Below are 19,138 nucleotides of genomic sequence, written 5' to 3'. Positions count from 1 at the left end.
GTGATCTCATCATCTTGACCTGCCCTCTGTTCAACTGCTGTTTATCGTTTACCCTTTGTTGTCTGTGAACCTCCTTGAGATAGTGAGAGACACTTGAAAGTAACACATTTATTTGTACTGATGCAATTGCAGAAGTGTGAAGGGGTAGTGGCAAGTTTGATTGGCACTGAGATCGTGTTCCCTGGGTTGTATGAGCTGGACCAGCTGAGTTCTTCCAGCATTTCTGTGTGCTTTCACTGCAGTCACCATGTCTGCAGACTTCAGTGTTTAACAGAGTATTTTCATGAGTTAATTTGCAGGCAGCAGCTTTATTGCAAGAGGATTTGAGTGCAACAGGATCTCACACACTGGTGAGATCACATCTGAGTTACCATGCCTGGTATTTGTAGTGATAACCATTAGCGATCTGGAAGAGGGGCAGAGAGTAGTGTATCTCAGTTTGCTGATGACATTAAATTGAGTGGAAAAGCAAATTGTGCAGAAGACACAGAGAGGCTACAGAGAGATATCAATAGGTTAAGTGAGAGGGCAAGAGTCCGACAGATGGAGGACAATGTTGGCAAATGTGAGGTTGTCCACTTTGGAAGGAAGAGTGGAAGATCAGATTATTAGTTAAATGGCAAATGATTGCAGCAGGCTGCCGTGCTGAATGTGGGAGAGCTTGTGCATGAATCGCAAAAGATTGGTTTGCAGCTGCAGCAGGCCATCAAGAAGGCAAATGGAACGTTGACCTTCATTGCCAGACAAATTGAATTTAGGAGCAGGGAGATTATGCTGCAATTGGTCGAGGTACTGGTGAGGCCATATCTGCAGAACTGTGTCCAGTTCTGGTCTCCTTAGTTGAGGAAGGATGTATTGGCTTTGGAGGCAGTGCAGCGGAGGTTCACTTGGTTGATTCCAGAGATGAGGGAGTTGGCCTATGAGGAGAGATTGAATTGTCTGGGGCTGTACTCACTGGAATAGAGAAGAATGTAGGGCTCTTTAAAGTACGTATAACATTATGAAAGGCATAGATAAGAGAGGTAGGTATGGTATGTCCATTGGTGGGAGAGACAAGAACGAGGGGGACATAGCCTCTAGATTCAGGGGAGTAGATTTAGGAGAGAGATGAGGAGGAACTGCTTTCCCCAGAGGGTGGGGTATCTGTGGAATTTGCTGCCTATTGAAGCAGTGAAGGCGACCTCAGTAAATATATTGAAGGCGAGGTTGGATAGATTTTTACGTAAGGGAATTAAAGGATACAGAGGGAAAGGCAGGTCGGTGGTATGAGGCCATCGGATCAGCCATGATCTCAGTGAATGGCAGAGCAGGCTCGATGGGCCGAGTGGCCGACTCCCGCTTCTGTTTTTTTGTTCTTGGGCAAACTTCTACAGATGTGTGCTGGCCGGCTATATCAGGGCCTAGTATGGTGGGGGGGTGTTGGGGAAGACACCACCACCTCTGAGCGGATAGTGGATGCATCTCTGGCAAAACTCTCCCCAGCATCAAGAACATCTACAGGGAAGGCTGCCGTTGGAGAGCAAGGACCCACCCCACCCAGCACACGCTCTGTCCTCGCTGCTGCCACAAGACTCGCACCCTCCAGGTTCAGGAACAGCTGCTACCCCTCCACCCTCAGACTCCTTAATCAGGGACTCATTTAAGGATCTCTTACTTTTAAACTTTCTATGTTGCACGGTTAGTTTGTTTACATTTCTCTCTTTTGACTAGAGTACAGTTTTTTTTTGCAAAACCGATTAGTAGAAATTCTGCCTGGCCTGCAGGAAAAAAGAATCTCTGTTTTATGTGATGTCATGTTTGTACTCTGGCAAAGAATTTGAATTTTGAATGCTGTAGACCAGGGTTTAGAATGGGAAGCAGAGATTTACTGAAACCTACAAATCTCTTCAAGGACATGATGATGCCCGTAAAAGTAATATTTGTCCTGGCTTGGATATTTGGAGCCTGAGGCCTCCATGTCTCAGTATATGTCATGGCCTCAGCTCATATGTAACCTTCCTTCCAAAGCCAGTAATCTATTGCTTTCTGTGTTGCTGGAGGTGGGGGAGAGGGAAAGGGATTGGGGGTGGCTGGAGGCGGGAGGGAGGTTGCTGTTTCGGTCTATGCTTACAAGAATCGATTCTTTTATTGTCATGTAGTAAACACATCTAATATTATATAAAAATGTGCCGTTAAGGCAAACAAAGATTTGCCATCAGCAGAAATTGCAGTCAGAGAAAGGGAAACATAAGTGAGTGCCCCAAGAGTTGCTGATGGTCTGTGGATTCACCTCCAGTGCTCCTGCAACCACAAGCCTTCGGTCCAAACCATCAGCCACACGAGCTCCAAATCCAAATGTCCAGCGCGATTGGGAAACCTTCAGCGCATCCCTGTTCCAGTACCTGGTACCCCTTCAGCCAATCTCCAGCAGTTGGCTGTCTGGTTTGACCAAAGTAGCCTGGATCGGCTCCTCGAATCACCAACTCCGTGTGTATTATTTGGGCACAAAGCCTCTCGCTGCCATGGGGCAGATGCAGGTGCCCATACTGGTTGGGTAACTGGGGGCTTGTTGATGGGACCCTTGAGCCTCTTGCTGGCCCGCTGTGGGTGAGGAACTTGGCGCCATGGTAGCTGCAGCTGGCTCTTCTCACTTCCCCATGCCCTGGAGGAGAGGGAAGGAAGCTCAGCTGAGTCAGACTGAAACCCTCTGTGGTTAACAGGCTGAACCCAGGGCTTCGAGTCACAGCCCTTGCATGAAGTCAGCTTCCAATGAGTCATGTGTTTTTCCCCAACCAACACACCCAAGTCCTGTCTAAAACACGTCTCAGATGGCAGGTTGAGCTGAGCCTCACCTGGCAAAACATGGCTCGAGCTCGATGCTGGTCTGCAGGTAGACCGATGTCCCGGGACCAACTCTTCCTCGGTAGGTGAGCAATAAGTTTATCGTCACACATGAGAATGTGAGCCTCTGCCTCAGGAAGGACCCCCATCCCCATTACAAATCCTTCTCACCGCTACCTTTGGGCAGAAGATACAGAAACCTAAAGACAATCACCTCTAGGTTCAAGAATAGTTTCTTTTCTATAGCTATTAGAACTGTCCCTTCTTACACTAATCTTGCTCTGTCTGCAACTATTATGTTTTTGCCCTGGGATTACTGTGAATTTTTTTTAACTGTCTTGTATTGATAACAGTAAAACCTTGGTATCTGTATCTGGCACCTATGAGGATTGGTAGATGCTGGATGTGTATTTTCTGGTTGCTTGAGACTCTTACAATGCCTGCATTAAGAATAAACAATTTAAAAGACAAAACTACTACACTGTACTTGCAACAAACAAACTTCACTTGCATTAATATATAAAGCTTAAAACATTTTACTTTATTTTCAGTCACGTTCTTTGAGAACATTTAACCATCTCAGCATCTCCAGGTTCCTCCCCCTCCAGGGAGCTGCCCAAAAGACGAGCAATCACATTATAGACCCTCTCCACCACCAAGTTTACAGATAAAGCCTCTGACTGGGGCGACACTAACTAAGTACAGATAAGGAGACACTTCAAGAGAGTCACCCCAACGGTGAACGGCGTCATCAACCAGCTCTTCATCCTGGGCGATGCCATCGCTGTTCCAAACAGCTGCTACGAGCAAAGCACAACCAAGGCCCTCGGCTGGCACCCATCTTCCTCAAAGGGTTATATGTTACTTTGGAGCGCGTTTACTTTTATAATTTTAAACTTTCATTTTTTTTTACCTGTTATTTTATTCTTGTTTATTTTTCTTAATTGTTTTCCCCAGTTGCCGGGTACCAGAGGTTTTACTGCAGTTATAGATTTCTTTCAGCTGCAGCAAGCAAGCATGTCGGGCAAGTCTACGCATTATCTTGTATATATGCACTGAAATGCTTTCTTGCTGCAACCAAATAGGTGAGAATCATTATTTATCGTCACAAACGCATCACAAAATTTGTTGTTTTGGAGCAGTATCCCAGGTACAAACATTGCTGCGCATTCCCTTTTTTTAAATAAATAAATTGGTGCAGAAGAAGAGACAGTGAGGTGGTGTCTGTGGTTCATGGTCCATTCAGAAATCTGATGGCGGAGGAGAAGAAGCTGTTTTTGAGCCTTTGGGTGTTCATCTTCAGGCTCTTATACCCGCTTCCTGATGGTAGCAGTGTGAAAATGGCATAGCCTGGGTGGTGAGGGTCCTGGAGGGTAGAGGCTGCTTTCTTAAGATGTCATCAGTAGAGTGAAGACTGCTGCTAGTGAAGGCAATGGCCGAGTTTGCCACTCTGTCGTCTTTTCCTGTCCATTGGCACCTCTATTCCAGGTAGTGATGCACACAGGTGGAATGCACTCCATGGAATACCTGTCGAAATTTGCAAGAGAGAAAAAAAAATCAATAAGGTGCACAATTAAGAATTCTTAAATGATTGAGTTTGTCGTTGAGGAGTCTAATGGTGGAGGGGGTAGCAGCTGTTCCTGAACCTGGTGGGTGCAAGTCTCGTGGCACACCATCTACCTCTTTCCTGACAACGGCAGCGAGAAAGGAGCGTTTGCTGGGCGGAGTGGATCCTGGACGATCGCTGCTGCTCTCTGATGCCAGCGTTCCCTGTCAATGTTCTCGATGGTGGGGAGGGTTTTGCCTGTGATGTCCTTGGCTGTGCCCACTACCTTTTGCAGGGCTTTGCAGGCAGGGGGATTGGTGTCCCCCATACCAGACTGCAATGTAGCCGGTCATGCATCTGAAGAAATTTGCCACGATGTCCAATGTCATACCAAATCTCCGCAAACTCCTGAGGAAGCAGAGGTGTTGACGGGCTTTCTTCCTGATGCCATTAGTATATTGGGTCCAGGAACCTCCTAGGTAGTGACTCCCAAGAACTCTCCACCTCTGATTCCTGCCCACCCAATGATCACTGGATTGTAGACCTCTGACTTTCTTTTCCTGATTGTTATCAGCTCATTGACTTTAGTGACATTGTGTGTGAGGTTGTTGTTGGGGCACCATTAAGTCAAGGAGCACATTGATATGAAAACCTGATTGCTTTCAGCACCTTGGGGTGCATTACAGGTCTTCTGATCCAGAGCGTCAAATGATTGGTTCATGGGAAGATTCCATATATAGTTACACAATCCTTTATCTGGACATCCAAAATCTGGAGAGCTCCAAAAACCAGAATATTTTTCCTGGTGCTGGTACAGCAGAGGGAGGGAGAGAGAGAGAGACAGCAGCGCAACTAGGTTGGGTGGGCGGGGGGAGACGGCAGCCGACTCGGGCGGGGTAGGGGGGATAGATGGAAGCGTGACTCGGTCGGGCGGGGAGAGACGGGAGCGCGACTCAGGTGGAGGGGAGAGAGATGGTAGTCGACTTGGGCGGGGGGGGAGAGACAAGGCAGCGCAACTCGGGTGGGCGGGGGGGGAGGAAGGAGCGATGACAGTGCGACTCGGGCGGGCGTGGGGGAAGAAAGAAGGCAGCGCGACTTGGGTGGGTGAGGGGGGAGAGTTACGTCAGCGTGACTCGAAGGGGCTGCATATGGCAGCGTGATTCGGGTGGGCTTAAATCTGGGGCAGCTGGCTTTTGTTCCGAAATCCTGAAAAATCTGAAATTCGGACACTGTCCCCCAAGGGTTCCAGATAAAGGATTGTGTACCTGTACAATAGCAAACATCTGGGTTTGTGGGATTAATTTTGATGCTCGCAAAAACACAGGGTAGCTTGATGGGATTGATTTTAAACGTTACTGAGATGCAAACGAAGAATGGACCTCTACCAACAGAGCCCTCCCCCCACCCTGGGTTGCTGGATTAAGTTCTGGTGAAGGGTGTAAGCCCTTGGCTCTCTGCCTCCTGGGAGAGAAAGAGAGGGTGTTCACAATCAGAACAAACTGGCAGTGCATGCTTTGGCCAGGTTCAAGGTGCCACTGTTGCCAATTAAGCTCTCCTGGTGCAGAGGCGATGGCACGGTGGGGGTGGGGGGGTGTGGGTGCAGGGTGGGAGAATAGCCATGTTGTGGGTCCTACACAGTAGATGACAACACTGTGTCTGTGGTTGGGCATCTAACCTGGAGAGGGTGTTAAGGAAAGTACAACACGAAAGTCTGCAGACCCCATGGTTGAAGTAAAAACACAACACTGGAGAAACTCAGCAGGTCAAGCAGTGTCCTTTGTATAGCAAAGTTAATGATACATAATCAACGTTTTCTCCTTTATTAAAGCCCAAAATGTTGGTTATGTATCTTTATCTTTGCTATATAAAGGACACTGTTTGACCTGCTGAGTTTTTACTTGGAGAGGGTGTTAACCCATTGCTGCCTGTCCCCCAGACCAAATGGTCTGACCAGAATCACAGTACAGCAGCAGCAACGGAGACAGATCTCCAAACGTTCTCAGACCTTCTCCCTTGGTGACGACATGACTCTCCAGAGCTGAAGAGTGCGAGGCTGGCGAAACAGCTGCCTCTCTTGGCTGGGGACCACCCACTTCCTGTTCTCACAGCTGTGACCGCCGTGGGTGGGATGAGGTGGGGGGGGGGGTGGGATTTGGCTGCCTGGCGTCGAGCAGGTCATGTGTCCTGACAGATTACAAGCAGTTGCTGTGGCTGAGAGGCGAGACTGCTGAGTCCAGTCTTCACCCTTTGCGTGCTTGCAGGCGGGGAGATTCGGTAGCGGGCACTCCGAGGGCCTCTCTGTGTTTAAACCACAAAGTCTGCCGGTGCCGGGGTCGAGTGAAGTACACAGTGGTGCTGGAGAGACCCGACAGGTCACACAACAAACACCCATAGGAAGTAAAGGGTTGGGCCTGGGCTCTTCATCAGGTAAGGCAAGAACAGGCAGGCATTTCAATAAAAAGGTGGCAGGGGGGGTGGGGGGAGGAGGAGAGGAGCACAGGCTAGCAGGGAAGAGATTGTAGATGGGGGAAAATAAAAGCTGAGTTGTTCGGGGGAGGGGTAGCTCTTTCGATGGAGAGGGGAAGGGGCTAGATAGCTGGAAGAAGGGAGACTGGGATAGGGAAAGAAGGAGACTGGGAAGGGGTTAACGAAAGTTGAAGTCTGTTTGGAGAGTGCCCAGACGAAATATTAGGTGGTGTTTCTCCAATTTGAGGGTTGCGTCAGCTTGGCTGTATATTCTGTAGGGTTCAGTGTTGAGGCCGTTTCTTTTTATTATTGTATGTAACCTCAGTGGAGAAGAAGGCAAATGCAATGTTGGCATTCATTTTAAAATTTAAATTTAGATTTTCAGCACGGTAACAGGCCAATTCAGCCCTATGAATCTATGCCACACAATTGACACCCTGTTAACCTACAACCCCAGCACATTTTTGAAGGGTGGGAGGAAATCAGAGCCCCCGGAGAAAGCCCACGCAGACACGGGAAGAGTGTGCAAAGTCCTGACAGACAGCGTGGAATTCAAACCCAGGTCTGGTCCTGATCGCCGGTGCTGTAAAGGTGTGCTGACCGTGCCGCTCATTTCTAGAGGGATGTAATGATGAGTCTCTATAAAGCACCAGTGAGACCTCACTTGGAAACTACAGTTTTGGGCACCGTATTTGAGGAAAGGCATGCTGGTGTTCAGGGATTTACTGGAATGATACCTGGAATGAAAGGATTAGTAGATGAGGAACGATTGACGGTTCTTGGACTGTTCTCGCTGGGAGTACAGAAGGATGAGAGAGGACCTCGTAGAGAAGTTTTGAATGCTGAGAGGCCTGGACAGAATAGATGTGGCAAAGATGTTCCCCATGGTAGGGGATCCTCAGACAAGAGGCATAATTTCAGGATAAAAGGACATCTATTTAAAAGGGAGATGCGGGAAAAAATTTTCAGTCGGAGGGTTGCGAGTCTGTGGAAGCGAGGATGTTGGGAGTATTTAAGGCAAAGATTGGCAGGTGTTTGATTAATCAAGGGTTACAGGGAGAAAGCGGGGAGTGGGACTGAGTGGGAGGATGGATCAACTCATGATTAGAATGGCGGAGCAGACTCGTTGTGCCTACATTTGCTCCTGTATCTTGTGATTAGTCCACGGACAGACATGTCGGTTTGGAAATGCTGTGTGGCATTGGAAGGTTTCTTCCATTGCAGCAGACGTGCTCAATGTTAATTGGGTTCATTTGGATGGGTGCGGGAGGGGCTTTTTGGCCCGGCTGCTGTATGGGAAGTGGTCAGTAATCGGTGGTCAACTGTGGCTCAGTGGGGGACAAGCTCCTCCCTGCTGTGGCCTCCTCTTGCCAGAGGTTTATTGTGATTGATGTACCTCCAAGCCTCCACTGTGACTGACCGCTCCAGTGCTGTCCAGTGACGAACCTGCGCCAGGCATGACTAGCTGAAGGAGGTGGCTGCCTTGCTGACATGAGGTTGTAGAAATATTTCAGACAACGAATCCTTCCCTGCTGACCTGTCAGACAGGTTGGACACTTGAAATTCCAGTCTGAACCTCCAGTTAGCAAGAAACGAACGGGCGTGGCGATTCTGAGTCTTCTGACGTATCAATGCCACCCAGCGTGTTCTTGTGACAGTCCAAAACTTCCTGCTACTGTGGTTAAGCATTACTGGTCCCCTCTGGATTCTTATGTGGGTTTAAGGTTACTTTCTTCCATGCTCTCTGTCTTCCTGGCCTTGGAGATCTGCGATATCTCTTTGCTTCTCCAGTTTTGGCCTCTAATCATGCCTTGATTTTTTTTCCTCTTCTTCGTCAATCTTGGAATCAGTTGTGGACAGTTCCTTCCCTAAGTCTCTGCCGTGCCAGTGCGGGTTCCTTTAAAGTGCTCCTTAAACTTCTTCCTTTCCTTGCTTTGATATTTCTATGTGTAGCCCAGCATCAGTTTTCCTTTGTTTGGTCTTGCCTCGTTACTTTTAGCTGCAAAATAAATTATTCTTTAGACCATAAGACATAGGAGCAGAAATAGGCTATTCAGTCCATTGAGTCTGTCCCACCATTTAATCATCTAATATGGAGGTGCCAATGCATAGGAAAGAAAAGAAATTCAGAGTTGCGAACTCAGCCAGTGGCATCGCAGGGACCAGTCTTCACTCCACTGAGGACATCGACAAGAGGTGGTGTCTTAAGAAAGCAGCCTCCATCCTCAAGGACCCCCATCACTCAAGCCATGCCCACTTCACACAGCTGCCATCGGGAAGGAAGTCCAGGAGCCTGAAGACGAGCACTCAGCAGCACAAAGACAGCTTCTTCTCCTCTGCCATCAGATATCTGGATGGACCATGAACCACAGGCATGACCTCACTTTCTCTGGTTTTTCTCGCACTACAGGTTGAACCTCTTAAATCCGGCGCTCTGTGGTGCGGCAATCGCCGTTTGTACAAACTCCTTACACACAGCGGTCCCGATTGCTAGCGCTGAAAAGGCATTGCACTAACTGCAATTTGATTTGTGATGCTTTTAGCCCCAGAAAATGGGTCTGATTGAGGCACCTACCACACCTTTGACAGCTATTTTCTGTGCATGTTCTATCTCCCGGCTTTTGGCGTGGTCCGGCAATGGCTGGGTCCCAGCGTCAATGGATTAAAGAAGTTCGACCTGTATTTATTTTTCAAAAGTAATTTAGAGCAATATTTGCATCTGTAATGCTGCCTCAAAACAATGAATTTTGTGACAATAAATTCTGATTCTGATCATGAGCTGATGATCCCATTTTCCCCACTGCCCAGCTTTCTCTCCATCACCTTTGACAATCGAGGTGTCTAATCAAGAACCTATCAATTTCTGCCTTAAATGCACCCAATGACCCAGCCTCCACCATGGCCTGTGGCAATAAATTCTACAGATTCGCCACCCTCCGGCTGAAGAAATTCCAACCCATCTCTGTTCCAGATGGACCGCCCTTCAATCCTGAAGTTGTGCCTTCTTGTCCGAGACTGTCCCACCACGGGAAATGCCCTTTCCAGGTCTACTCTGTCCATGCCTTCCAACATTTGAAATGTTTCACTGAAATCCCCCCACCCCCGACCCCATTCTCCTAAATTTCAAAAAGGAAAAGCAACCTGAGTAAAATTTAAAAAAAAAAGGACAGTTGAGAGTTTTGTTTATTTTCTTCATTTCCTTTGTGAGGTGTGTAAAAAGATTGCTGGTGGTGGAGTGAGAGTCTGATCGATCGGGGAAAGCAGTGTCAAGTCAGAAAAATCTGAAAGGGCATGTTTGCTCTGCTCCCACCTCAACTTGGTTCACTGGGGGGTGTGGGGGGGGGGAAGCTATAATAAAGTGTAACATACTTTTTATATAAAAAAAATAACATAATCGGGCTGGGATATATCTGGCTGGATGGCATTAACATTGACTTCTTCGGTGTCTCCTAGCCCACCCTGTTCTCCCTCTCTTCCCCCCCTCCAGGTCTCCCCCACCCCTGACCCTGGTTTTCTCTTTGCTCTTGCCTGTGCTCCTTCTCTCTTCCCCCCCCCACCCCCAAAACCACCACCGCCCATTTTATCCAGGCGCCTGCCAACCTTTTGCTCATACCTTGATGAAGGACTCAAGCCCAAATGATTGGTGATGTATCTTTACCTTTGCTGTGTAAAACATGCTGTTTGACCTGTTGGGTTTCTCCAGCATTGTGGGTTTTTTTTTTAACTTCAATCTGCACTTTCATGTTTCATTCCTGGGATGGAACCTTGGAACATTACAGCACAGAAAACAGGCCCTTTGTCCCTTCTAGTCTGTGCCTAGCTATTATTCTGCCGAGTCCCACTGAGTTACACCCAGTCCAGGGATATTAATAGATTGTCCAGAAAATCCATCTGAATTATTAGGAACCTTTGGGCAGCACGGTTAACACAGCGGTTTGTGCAAAGCTGTTAGAACGCCAGCGATCGGGACCGGGGTTCGTATCCCGCGCTACCTGTTTGTACGTTCTCCCTGTGTGTGTGTGTTGGTTTCCTCCAGGTGCTTCCTTTTCCTCCCACCGTACTGAGGGCTGTAGGCCGATTGGATGTAGTAATTGGGAGGCACAGCTCATGGGCCAAGATGATGTGTGCCGTGTCTCTAAATTTAAAACTGCCCTGCTTTGTGCCCAATATCAAGGGCTGTACTTGCACAGGATGAGAGGTGTTGGTGCGGCAGCAGGATTTTTCAGAGGGACCCTACGATTTATTGTTCACGTACAACATGCACAAGGCAAATAAAATCTGCCCTTTGGAAATTGGAGACAAAAGCAGAATGTCAGAAATTCTCAGCAGGTTGGGCAGCGTCTGTGAAGGTAAAATGTCAGCACCCTGAAACATCTTGTTTCTCTCTCTACGAACCCTCCCTGTTCTGCTGAGTCGACCTGCTATCTTCTATTTCATTGTTTATTTACAGCCACTTCCTTGTAGGAGAGGCAAGTTTTGTTCTGGAGAATTGTTGGCCCCTTTTATGACAGGGTTGAAGAGGTTGACATCATCATTGATCGACTACATATTGGACCAACCTTTGCCTCCTCTCGACCAGAGCAGAGATGGGGGGACGTTTTAATTTTTTTTTGTATCTGACATGTTTTAATGGTCTGGAATGCGCCCCTGAAAGGGGAATGAATGAAGATTGAATTGGGAACTTTTTAAAAGGAATTGGTTAGTACTTCGAAGTGTAAAATGGAAGTAGATTTGCGAAAGGGATTTGCCACTCACCTCTCATTTGGGAGGTTAGTCAGGAAGACCTATGACGAGGTTCAGACACTCGGTATTCACGGTGAGGTAGTAAACTGGATTCGACGTTGACTCTATAAGAGAAGACAAAGCTGTATAAGACATTGGTGAGGACAAATTTTGAATATTGTGTGCCATTTTGGTCACCTAGCTACAGGAAAGATAATAAGATGGATAGTGTGTAGAGAAGATTTCCTAGAATGTTACCGGGACTTCAGGAATTGAATTATGGGGAAAGGATAAACAGGTTAAGACTTTAATTCCTCAGAGCGTAGAAGAATGAGGGGAGACTTGATATGGGTGTATGAAATTATGAGGGGGATAGATAGAGTAAATGCAAGTTTGCTTTTTACACCGAGGGTAGGTGAGATACAAACTACAGGACATGGTTTTAAAGGGGAAAAATTTAGGGGGCCCATTAAGGGGAATTTCTTCATACAGTGGCTGGTGCCAGCTGAAGTGGTGAATGTTGGCTCAATTTTAACTTTTAAGAAGAATTTGGACACGCACGTGGATTGGAGGGGGGGTGCGGGGGGAGGGCGATGGACTGGGTGCTGGTCATGGGGACTAGTTTGGCATAGACGAGAAGGGCTGAAGTGTCTGTGCTGTAATGATCTATGGTTCTGTCCCAGAGAAAGGGGCCTCGGTCCGTGGAAAAGGCAGCGTTCTTCTCGCAGCAGAGATTGAGGAAATTGAAAAGCTGTGTTCAAAACCATGAAGAGAAAGGGGTTTCTCTAGGTGTAACGAGGACCTGGATGGGTGAGGAGGGATGCTGGAAAACCGTGCAGGGAGTGGGTTTCAATACACCAGGGTGTGATGCATCAAGTAGGTTTGATGAGCTGAAGAGGAAGCAAGGTTAAAATAAGTAAAACGTGAAAGTCTGCAGACACTGCGGTTAGAAGCAGGAGGGAGTGGGACTGAGCACCTTGTCCTGCAACTCTGTCCTCAAGTCACCACCAAGAAGCTCTCCTCCTGGTTGTCTGCCCTGTCACCTTCAGAATTTCTTTATTGACATATAATCAAGGCATATATTACACAAAACTTTTCATCCGTTGTAAGGCATCAGCGAAAAATTTCAGTCAGAAAGAGAAGCAAAAGAATGTCCCCTCAGAAACACTGAGTGTCCGTGGCTTTGCCTCCCACAGCCACACAGTCCAGTCCAAATCATTGGTGATCCGAAGCTCTGACGTGATCAGAAACCCTTCAGTGCCCACTCGCACCTCAGCTCCGATACCTGGTACCCTTTCAGCCGACCCTGAGCCAGTCTCCAGCAGCCCACTGTGAATCCCTCGACCACATATGCCCACAGTCTTAATGGGTTCGACACCTCGAGTCGCCCACGGCCCACTGCCTGTGTGTTATCCAACCTCAGCCCCTCGATGGTCACAGTCCCATGGGTCGCCTCTTCTGCTTCTCCTTCTCAAACTGGGGTGGGGGGGGTGGCCTCCCCGTTTTCTGGTTCCCTGTACCAGTCCTCTGCTTCCCCGGAGTCTGCAACCCCTCGTGACACTACCAGTCATAGACACTGCCATCTTAGGCCCAGGCCCTGCAGTTGCAGTATTTTTTAAATAAAACCACCATCGGCTCCATTTAAAGCCTGTATGAAGCTGATGGCAGTTGGCGGTTTGACCCAGTGGGAGAGTGCTGTGACTCTGCTTCCCCCCCACCAGCGGCAGTGCTGTTGTTACAGCAGCTCTGGCATTTTTAGTATTTATTCACAGGGCTAGGTGTCCTCCCTCCCCACCCCTCCCACCGTGGAAGCCCCTGTGATTGTTATTGGATGAAGCAGGCTTCGGCTTAGTACACCTCAGTGCAATGTGAAACTTGCATCCTCAGTGGAGGAAGGGGAGCCTTCAGAGGTTCACAGCCCATCAAACTCCTTGACAGCACTAGGAGGCCCTTCGGCTCTTCAAGCCCGTTCTCTCATGCAGATCAATAACGACATGTTTCAAATTTAGATATACAAGTCATTTCAACCCAGGAGTCCATGCCGCCCACTTTACACCCCATTAACCTATGCCCCCTGTACGTTCTTGAATGGGGGGGGTGAAGCTGGAGCCCCCGGAGAAAACCCACACAGGCAAGGGAGGAACGTGCAAGACAGTGTGGGATTTGAACTTGGGTCCAGTCACGATCCTTGGTGCTATAAAGGTGTTGCGCTAACCACTACGCCCTGGAATCTTAACTGTATTTCCTGTTCCTGGATCCATGCCCCTTGATCTCTGATCCCAACCTCCTTTTGAATTTTCTAATGGCTCCCAGCTGTGACATCTCTGATGGGGAGAGTGGAGAGGGAATTTCGTCTCCTCTTCCCACCATGCCCGATGCTGTTTTTATTCCAAGCCTCTCCCCTTTTGGACATGGCTCTTTTCTGTTTCCCTCCGGCCTCCCAACCCAGCAAAAGAGCATCACAACAAGATGAAGGAGCAGAAGTGAGTCAACCAGCCCACTGAGTCTGCTCCACTATTCTAAACATTAGCTGATCCATCCTCCCACTCCCCGGTTTTCTCCACATAACTCTTGATGCCTTGACTAATCAACTACCTACAATCTCTGCATAAATACACCCAACAACCTCGCTTCCACAGTCGCCTGACTAAAGAAATGTTTCCGTGTTTTAAATTGGCGCCCTTTTATCCCGACGTTACGTCCTCTTGTCCTAGACTCCCCTACCATGAGAAACAACCTTGCTGCGCCTACTCTGTCCGGGTCTTTCCGCATTCAAAATGCCTATGGGGGTACCTCCTCCTCCTGTACTCCAATGAGCAGACAAGTGTTTCTCGTATGTGAACCCTTTCAGTCCATTCTAGTAAATCTCCCCTGAACCCTCTCCAAAGCCAGCACCTTTCTCAAATAAGCCACCCAAAACTCCAAGTAAGGTCTCGCCAGTGTTTTGACACCTCAACATTACATCCCTGCTCTTGTATACTATTCTTCCAGAAATGAACATCAGCATTGCATTTACTTTCTTAACCACTGACTCAACCTGGAGGTCAACCTTTAGGGTGTCCTGCCTCCACGTCTCTGTTTTAAGTTGTCACTCTTGCGGAAAAGTGGCAGCTTTCGTCTGACGCATGGGTCCGCCGAGGTGCAGGAGGATGTGATGGCACTCTGTCTGGTTCAGGTGTATCGCGGACAGGGGCAGGGGGAGGTGGTCCTGAGTGCATGGCTTCTCGATACCATCCCACGTGTACCTTGTCTGCTCTGAGAGGCCACTACTGCAGGGTGTGCAGTTGTTGAAGTTTTCCATGAAAACTTTCGTCCTTTTGTCCAGTAACCGTGAACAACAAATTTTTTTCAAAGGTTTGCTTCCTGAAAAATAATTGGGGGGGGTTTATGATAGATAACTTTGCATTGAACACAAAGATAATTTCAGATTTGCTGTATCACGTAGGAAGTTGGAGAAACATTCAATTAACTTTTATTGAATTTAGCATGTTTAAGCAGATAATGATGCTGACACATTGCATTAGTTCAACCGACCTAAAACTGACCGCTGATTTTTGTTTGTACTCAGCATCTGATGCCTCGCGTGTCAGTGTCCAACAATAGTCGGTCGGCATTGATTGACTCCAGTTGCCCTGATACCACTTTTCCACGGTCGCAATGTCCTGTTGAAACCTTTCACTGTGTTCATCACTGACTGCACCAAGGTCAGCAGGGAAGATGTCCAAGAACAAATGCAGAAAATGAATTTTCACTGACATATTGCACCTCATGTTTTTGTCTGCTTGAAGTGAACGCAAAATATGACAGGAAATCACAAAAATATGATCAGCGGCCCAGAATCCATAAAATACACCCAAAAGTGTTCAGGAAGCAAAATCTTAGCTCTGCAAGTGGTAGATCAGTATTGAGGATTGTCTTTAAATTTAAATTTAGACGTAAAGCATGGTAAAAGGCCATTTCGGCCCACGAGTCCATGCTGCACAATTTACACCCCATTAACCTGCACCCCCCCCCAGTACATTTTTGAATGGCGGAGGAAACCTGAGCCGTGGATAAGACCCACGCAGACTCAGGGAGAACGTACAAACGCCTTCCAGACAGCATGGGATTTGAACCCTGGTCCAGTCCCAGCGTTGACGCTGTAAAGGCGTTGTACTATCCGTTATGCAAACTGTGGCGCCTGAAATTATTTTATTGTCATGTAATAAAAAAGAAAATATGACATTTTTTTAATCTACCACAAGGCAGACAGATTTGCTCACAGCAGAAATTGCCCAGTGCCCCCGACAGTCAGAGAAAGAAAAGCAAGAGTCCTCCCCCCCCCGCCCCCCCACCCCCGAATCACCGAGTATCTGTGGATTCTCCTCCAGCAATCCCTGAGCCTTCAGTCGGAGCCATCAGCAGCTCCAGATCCGAACCTCTGACGCGATCAGGAATCCTCCATCGCCCTCTCGCATCCAGGTTCCATTAGCCCGAAGCCAGGCGCGAGTCCCTTGATCGCAGCAACCCGCAGCCTGTGTGGGTTCCTTGCCCCGAGTCCCCGCCGCTTGCATGCTCTTCAGCCTCAGAGCCCCTCACTGGTCCACCACTGTGATCACTATCCCGTGGGTCTCCTCTGCTTCCCTTTCTCAAAAAAGGTGGGGGGGGTGGTATCCCTGTTTTCTGATGCCTTGCACTAGTCCTCTGCTTTCCCAGAGTCTGTAATGCACCCCGCCCCCACCCTTTGTGGCTGCTGCCATTCATAGGTGTCATTAAGTTGGGCCCAGACCCTCAGGTTTAAAATAAGCCATCATTGGCTCCTTTAATAGGCTGGTTAAACAATGAAGACGTTGTTTACATCCGGTACCGCACGGACGGCAGTCTCTTCAATCTGAGGCGCCTGCAAGCTCACACCAAGACACAAGAGAAACTTGTCCGTGAACTACTCTTTGCAGACGATGCCGCTTTAGTTGCCCATTCAGAGCCAGCTCTTCAGCGCTTGACGTCCTGTTTTGCGGAAACTGCCAAAATGTTTGGCCTGGAAGTCAGCCTGAAGAAAACGGAGGTCCTCCATCAGCCAGCTCCCCACCATGACTACCAGCCCCCCCACATCTCCATCAGGCACACAAAACTCAAAAAGGTCAACCAGTTTACCTATCTCGGTTGCACCATTTCATCAGATGCAAGGATCGACAACGAGATAGACAACAGACTCTCCAAGGCAAATAGCGCCTTTGGAAGACTACACTGGAAAAACAACCAACTGAAAAACCTCACAAAGATTAGCGTATACAGAGCCGTTGTCATACCCACACTCCTGTTCGGCTCCGAATCATGGGTCCTCTACCGGCATCACCTACGGCTCCTAGAACGCTTCCACCAGCGTTGTTGTCTCCGCTCCATCCTCAAAATTCATTGGAGCGACTTCATCCCTAACATCGAAGTACTCGAGATGGCAGAGGCCGACAGCATCGAGTCCACGCTGCTGAAGATCCAGCTGCGCTGGGTGGGTCACGTCTCCAGAATGGAGGACCATCGCCTTCCCAAGATCGTGTTATATGGCGAGCTCTCCACTGGCCACCGTGACAGAGGTGCACCAAAGAAGAGGTACAAGGACTGCCTAAAGAAATCTCTTGGTGCCTGCCACATTGACCACCGCCAGTGGGCTGATATCGCCTCAAACCGTGCATCTTGGCGCCTCACAGTTCGGCGGGCATCAACCTCCTTTGAAGAAGACCGCAGAGCCCACCTCACTGACAAAAGACAAAGGAGGAAAAACCCAACACCCAACCCTAACCAACCAATTTTCTCCTGCAACCGCTGCAACCGTGTCTGCCTGTCCCGCATCGGACTTGTCAGCCACAATCGAGCCTGCAGCTGACGTGGACTTTTACCCCCTCCATAAATCTTCGTCCGCGAAGCCAAGCCAAAGAAGAAGAAATAAAGCCTGTACGGGGCTGATGACAGGCAGACCCCATGGGATGATCCGCTGTGTCTCCGCTCACCATGGGGCAGCACCAGCAATGCTGCCTTTCCTTTTGGTCTGGATATGGGGTGAGGAGCACAGCCAGATGCTGTTCTCAGTTCGGCCAGCTAAGAGTTAAACAGTACAAGAGTGGGACTTTCGCATTCCAAGGGAGAGGTTCTAATGTTATCAGAGAGCACTTGTAAACTAGACAACAAATTGTTTGTCGTTACTCTGTCTGGCAGTGGTAAGAGCTCAGGGGTGTGAGTCCTCTACACAGCAGGGAAGAATTCTCTTGCCCTTCAGAATAGCGATGAGGGTTCAGTATGCAGGTAACCCGCCACAGGAGAATATTGGCTTTCCCCATGCCGCCTGTCTCTGCCGGTCTCAAACCTGCGATTCGTCATGCCGGCGTCTCCCCAATCAGGGGCTCTTTGGCCCACCCAGGTCCACCGAGCACCCATTTGTGCTCATCCCACATTGACTGCCCCGTGTTACCGTCCCCCTCCCTCCACATCCAGCCCGTGCCCCCTCCCATCCCTGTCCACCTTCCCGTCTCCCCCTCCCAGGCTTCGAACAATGACATTAGTTGCGGCTCTGAGTAGAGTGCAGAGAGATGGTAATGCAGCCCCAATAGTAGGAGGATTGTGACTTCACTTGTGTTGCTTTGATGAGCGTAATTAGACCCTTGAGTCCCAGCGGCATTACAGAGGAAGAGAGGACTCTCTGCCACCAGCTGTCTCTGCCTGTCCATCAGGAAGGTTTGGACTGTTCGTCTCGCTGCACTTCTGGGACTTGCAGCCTTCTCTCCCTGAAATCTGTCAAGGTTCTGACTCCTGGTGCATTCCGTAGGGTTGCCCACCTCCCCAAGGCGGTGGCAGCTCCAAGGGAGGTGCAGACCAAAGCGCGCTCAACACAGACCCAGGGTGGGGAAGTGTTGATTGGAACTGACGAAGTGATGAGGTTTTGGGGGTTGAATGCCAGGAGGAAGCGTGTCCGATTTGCGGAGTCCAGTCGAGGTTGCACGCTGAGGGAAGGCGGACCTGAACTCATGGTGTCGAGGGTCATGTATCCGGATTGCTGACTGTACTTGCCCTTCTTGCTCTCGCAGCTGCCCATCGTCCGCCATAGAGGATCTGGAAGCGATTTTTCCCCATTCCTTTTTGAGTTGGGTGGGGGGGGGGGGGGTTCCTGTTCTTTCCACATGTCCAGAAGTTGTATGTCCTTTGTGCAAGGTGCTGATTGGTTGAAAGTTCTGCTGACATTGACACCCACTGCCAGCTTTTCACATGGTCACCTCCAAAGTTGGCCTCATGGACTATCCCACCAAGACCAACCATAAATTGGAGGAAAGACCCTTTATTTTCCACCTGGACAGTCTCCATTGGATGTCATTAGAATCAACTTCTCTGATTTTCTGCTAACCTGCTCTCCATTCTCCCTCCCTTCCATTCCCCCTGTCGTCTTTCCCTTAGCTCTTCCCACCCCTCCCCCTCTATTCATCAAGCCATCCCCATCACCCTGTTTGCTGCTGTGCCCTCCCTATTGCCTCCTGTCTTTGGGACCATGCTCCTCCCCCCAACCTTTTGGGACATTTTTCTATAGAATGATGAAGGGCTCTGGCCAGAAATGTTGGTTAT

The 19,138-nt window shown here is 48.9% G+C and overlaps 1 protein-coding gene across 7 annotated transcripts in view; it reads left to right on the top strand.

The window, feature by feature from the left end:
- Window positions 1–19,138, top strand: part of LOC138764468 (myocyte-specific enhancer factor 2D homolog) — a 96,251-nt gene that overhangs the window by 34,248 nt on the left and 42,865 nt on the right. The window contains exon 1 of one of the 7 annotated variants that reach the window (XM_069940437.1): window positions 6,589–6,793. The exons of the other annotated variants lie outside the window; for them this stretch is intronic. The gene's annotated coding sequence lies outside the window, so the exon portion shown is untranslated. Of the gene's footprint in view, window positions 1–6,588; window positions 6,794–19,138 lie in introns of those variants that run through there. 7 annotated transcript variants of the gene reach the window in all.

Source organism: Narcine bancroftii, chromosome 5, assembly GCF_036971445.1.
Source record: "Narcine bancroftii isolate sNarBan1 chromosome 5, sNarBan1.hap1, whole genome shotgun sequence".
NCBI classification, from domain to species: Eukaryota; Metazoa; Chordata; class Chondrichthyes; order Torpediniformes; family Narcinidae; genus Narcine; species Narcine bancroftii.
The sequence above is the reverse complement of the archived record's forward strand: the minus strand, read 5'-3'. Positions and strand labels throughout refer to the sequence as shown.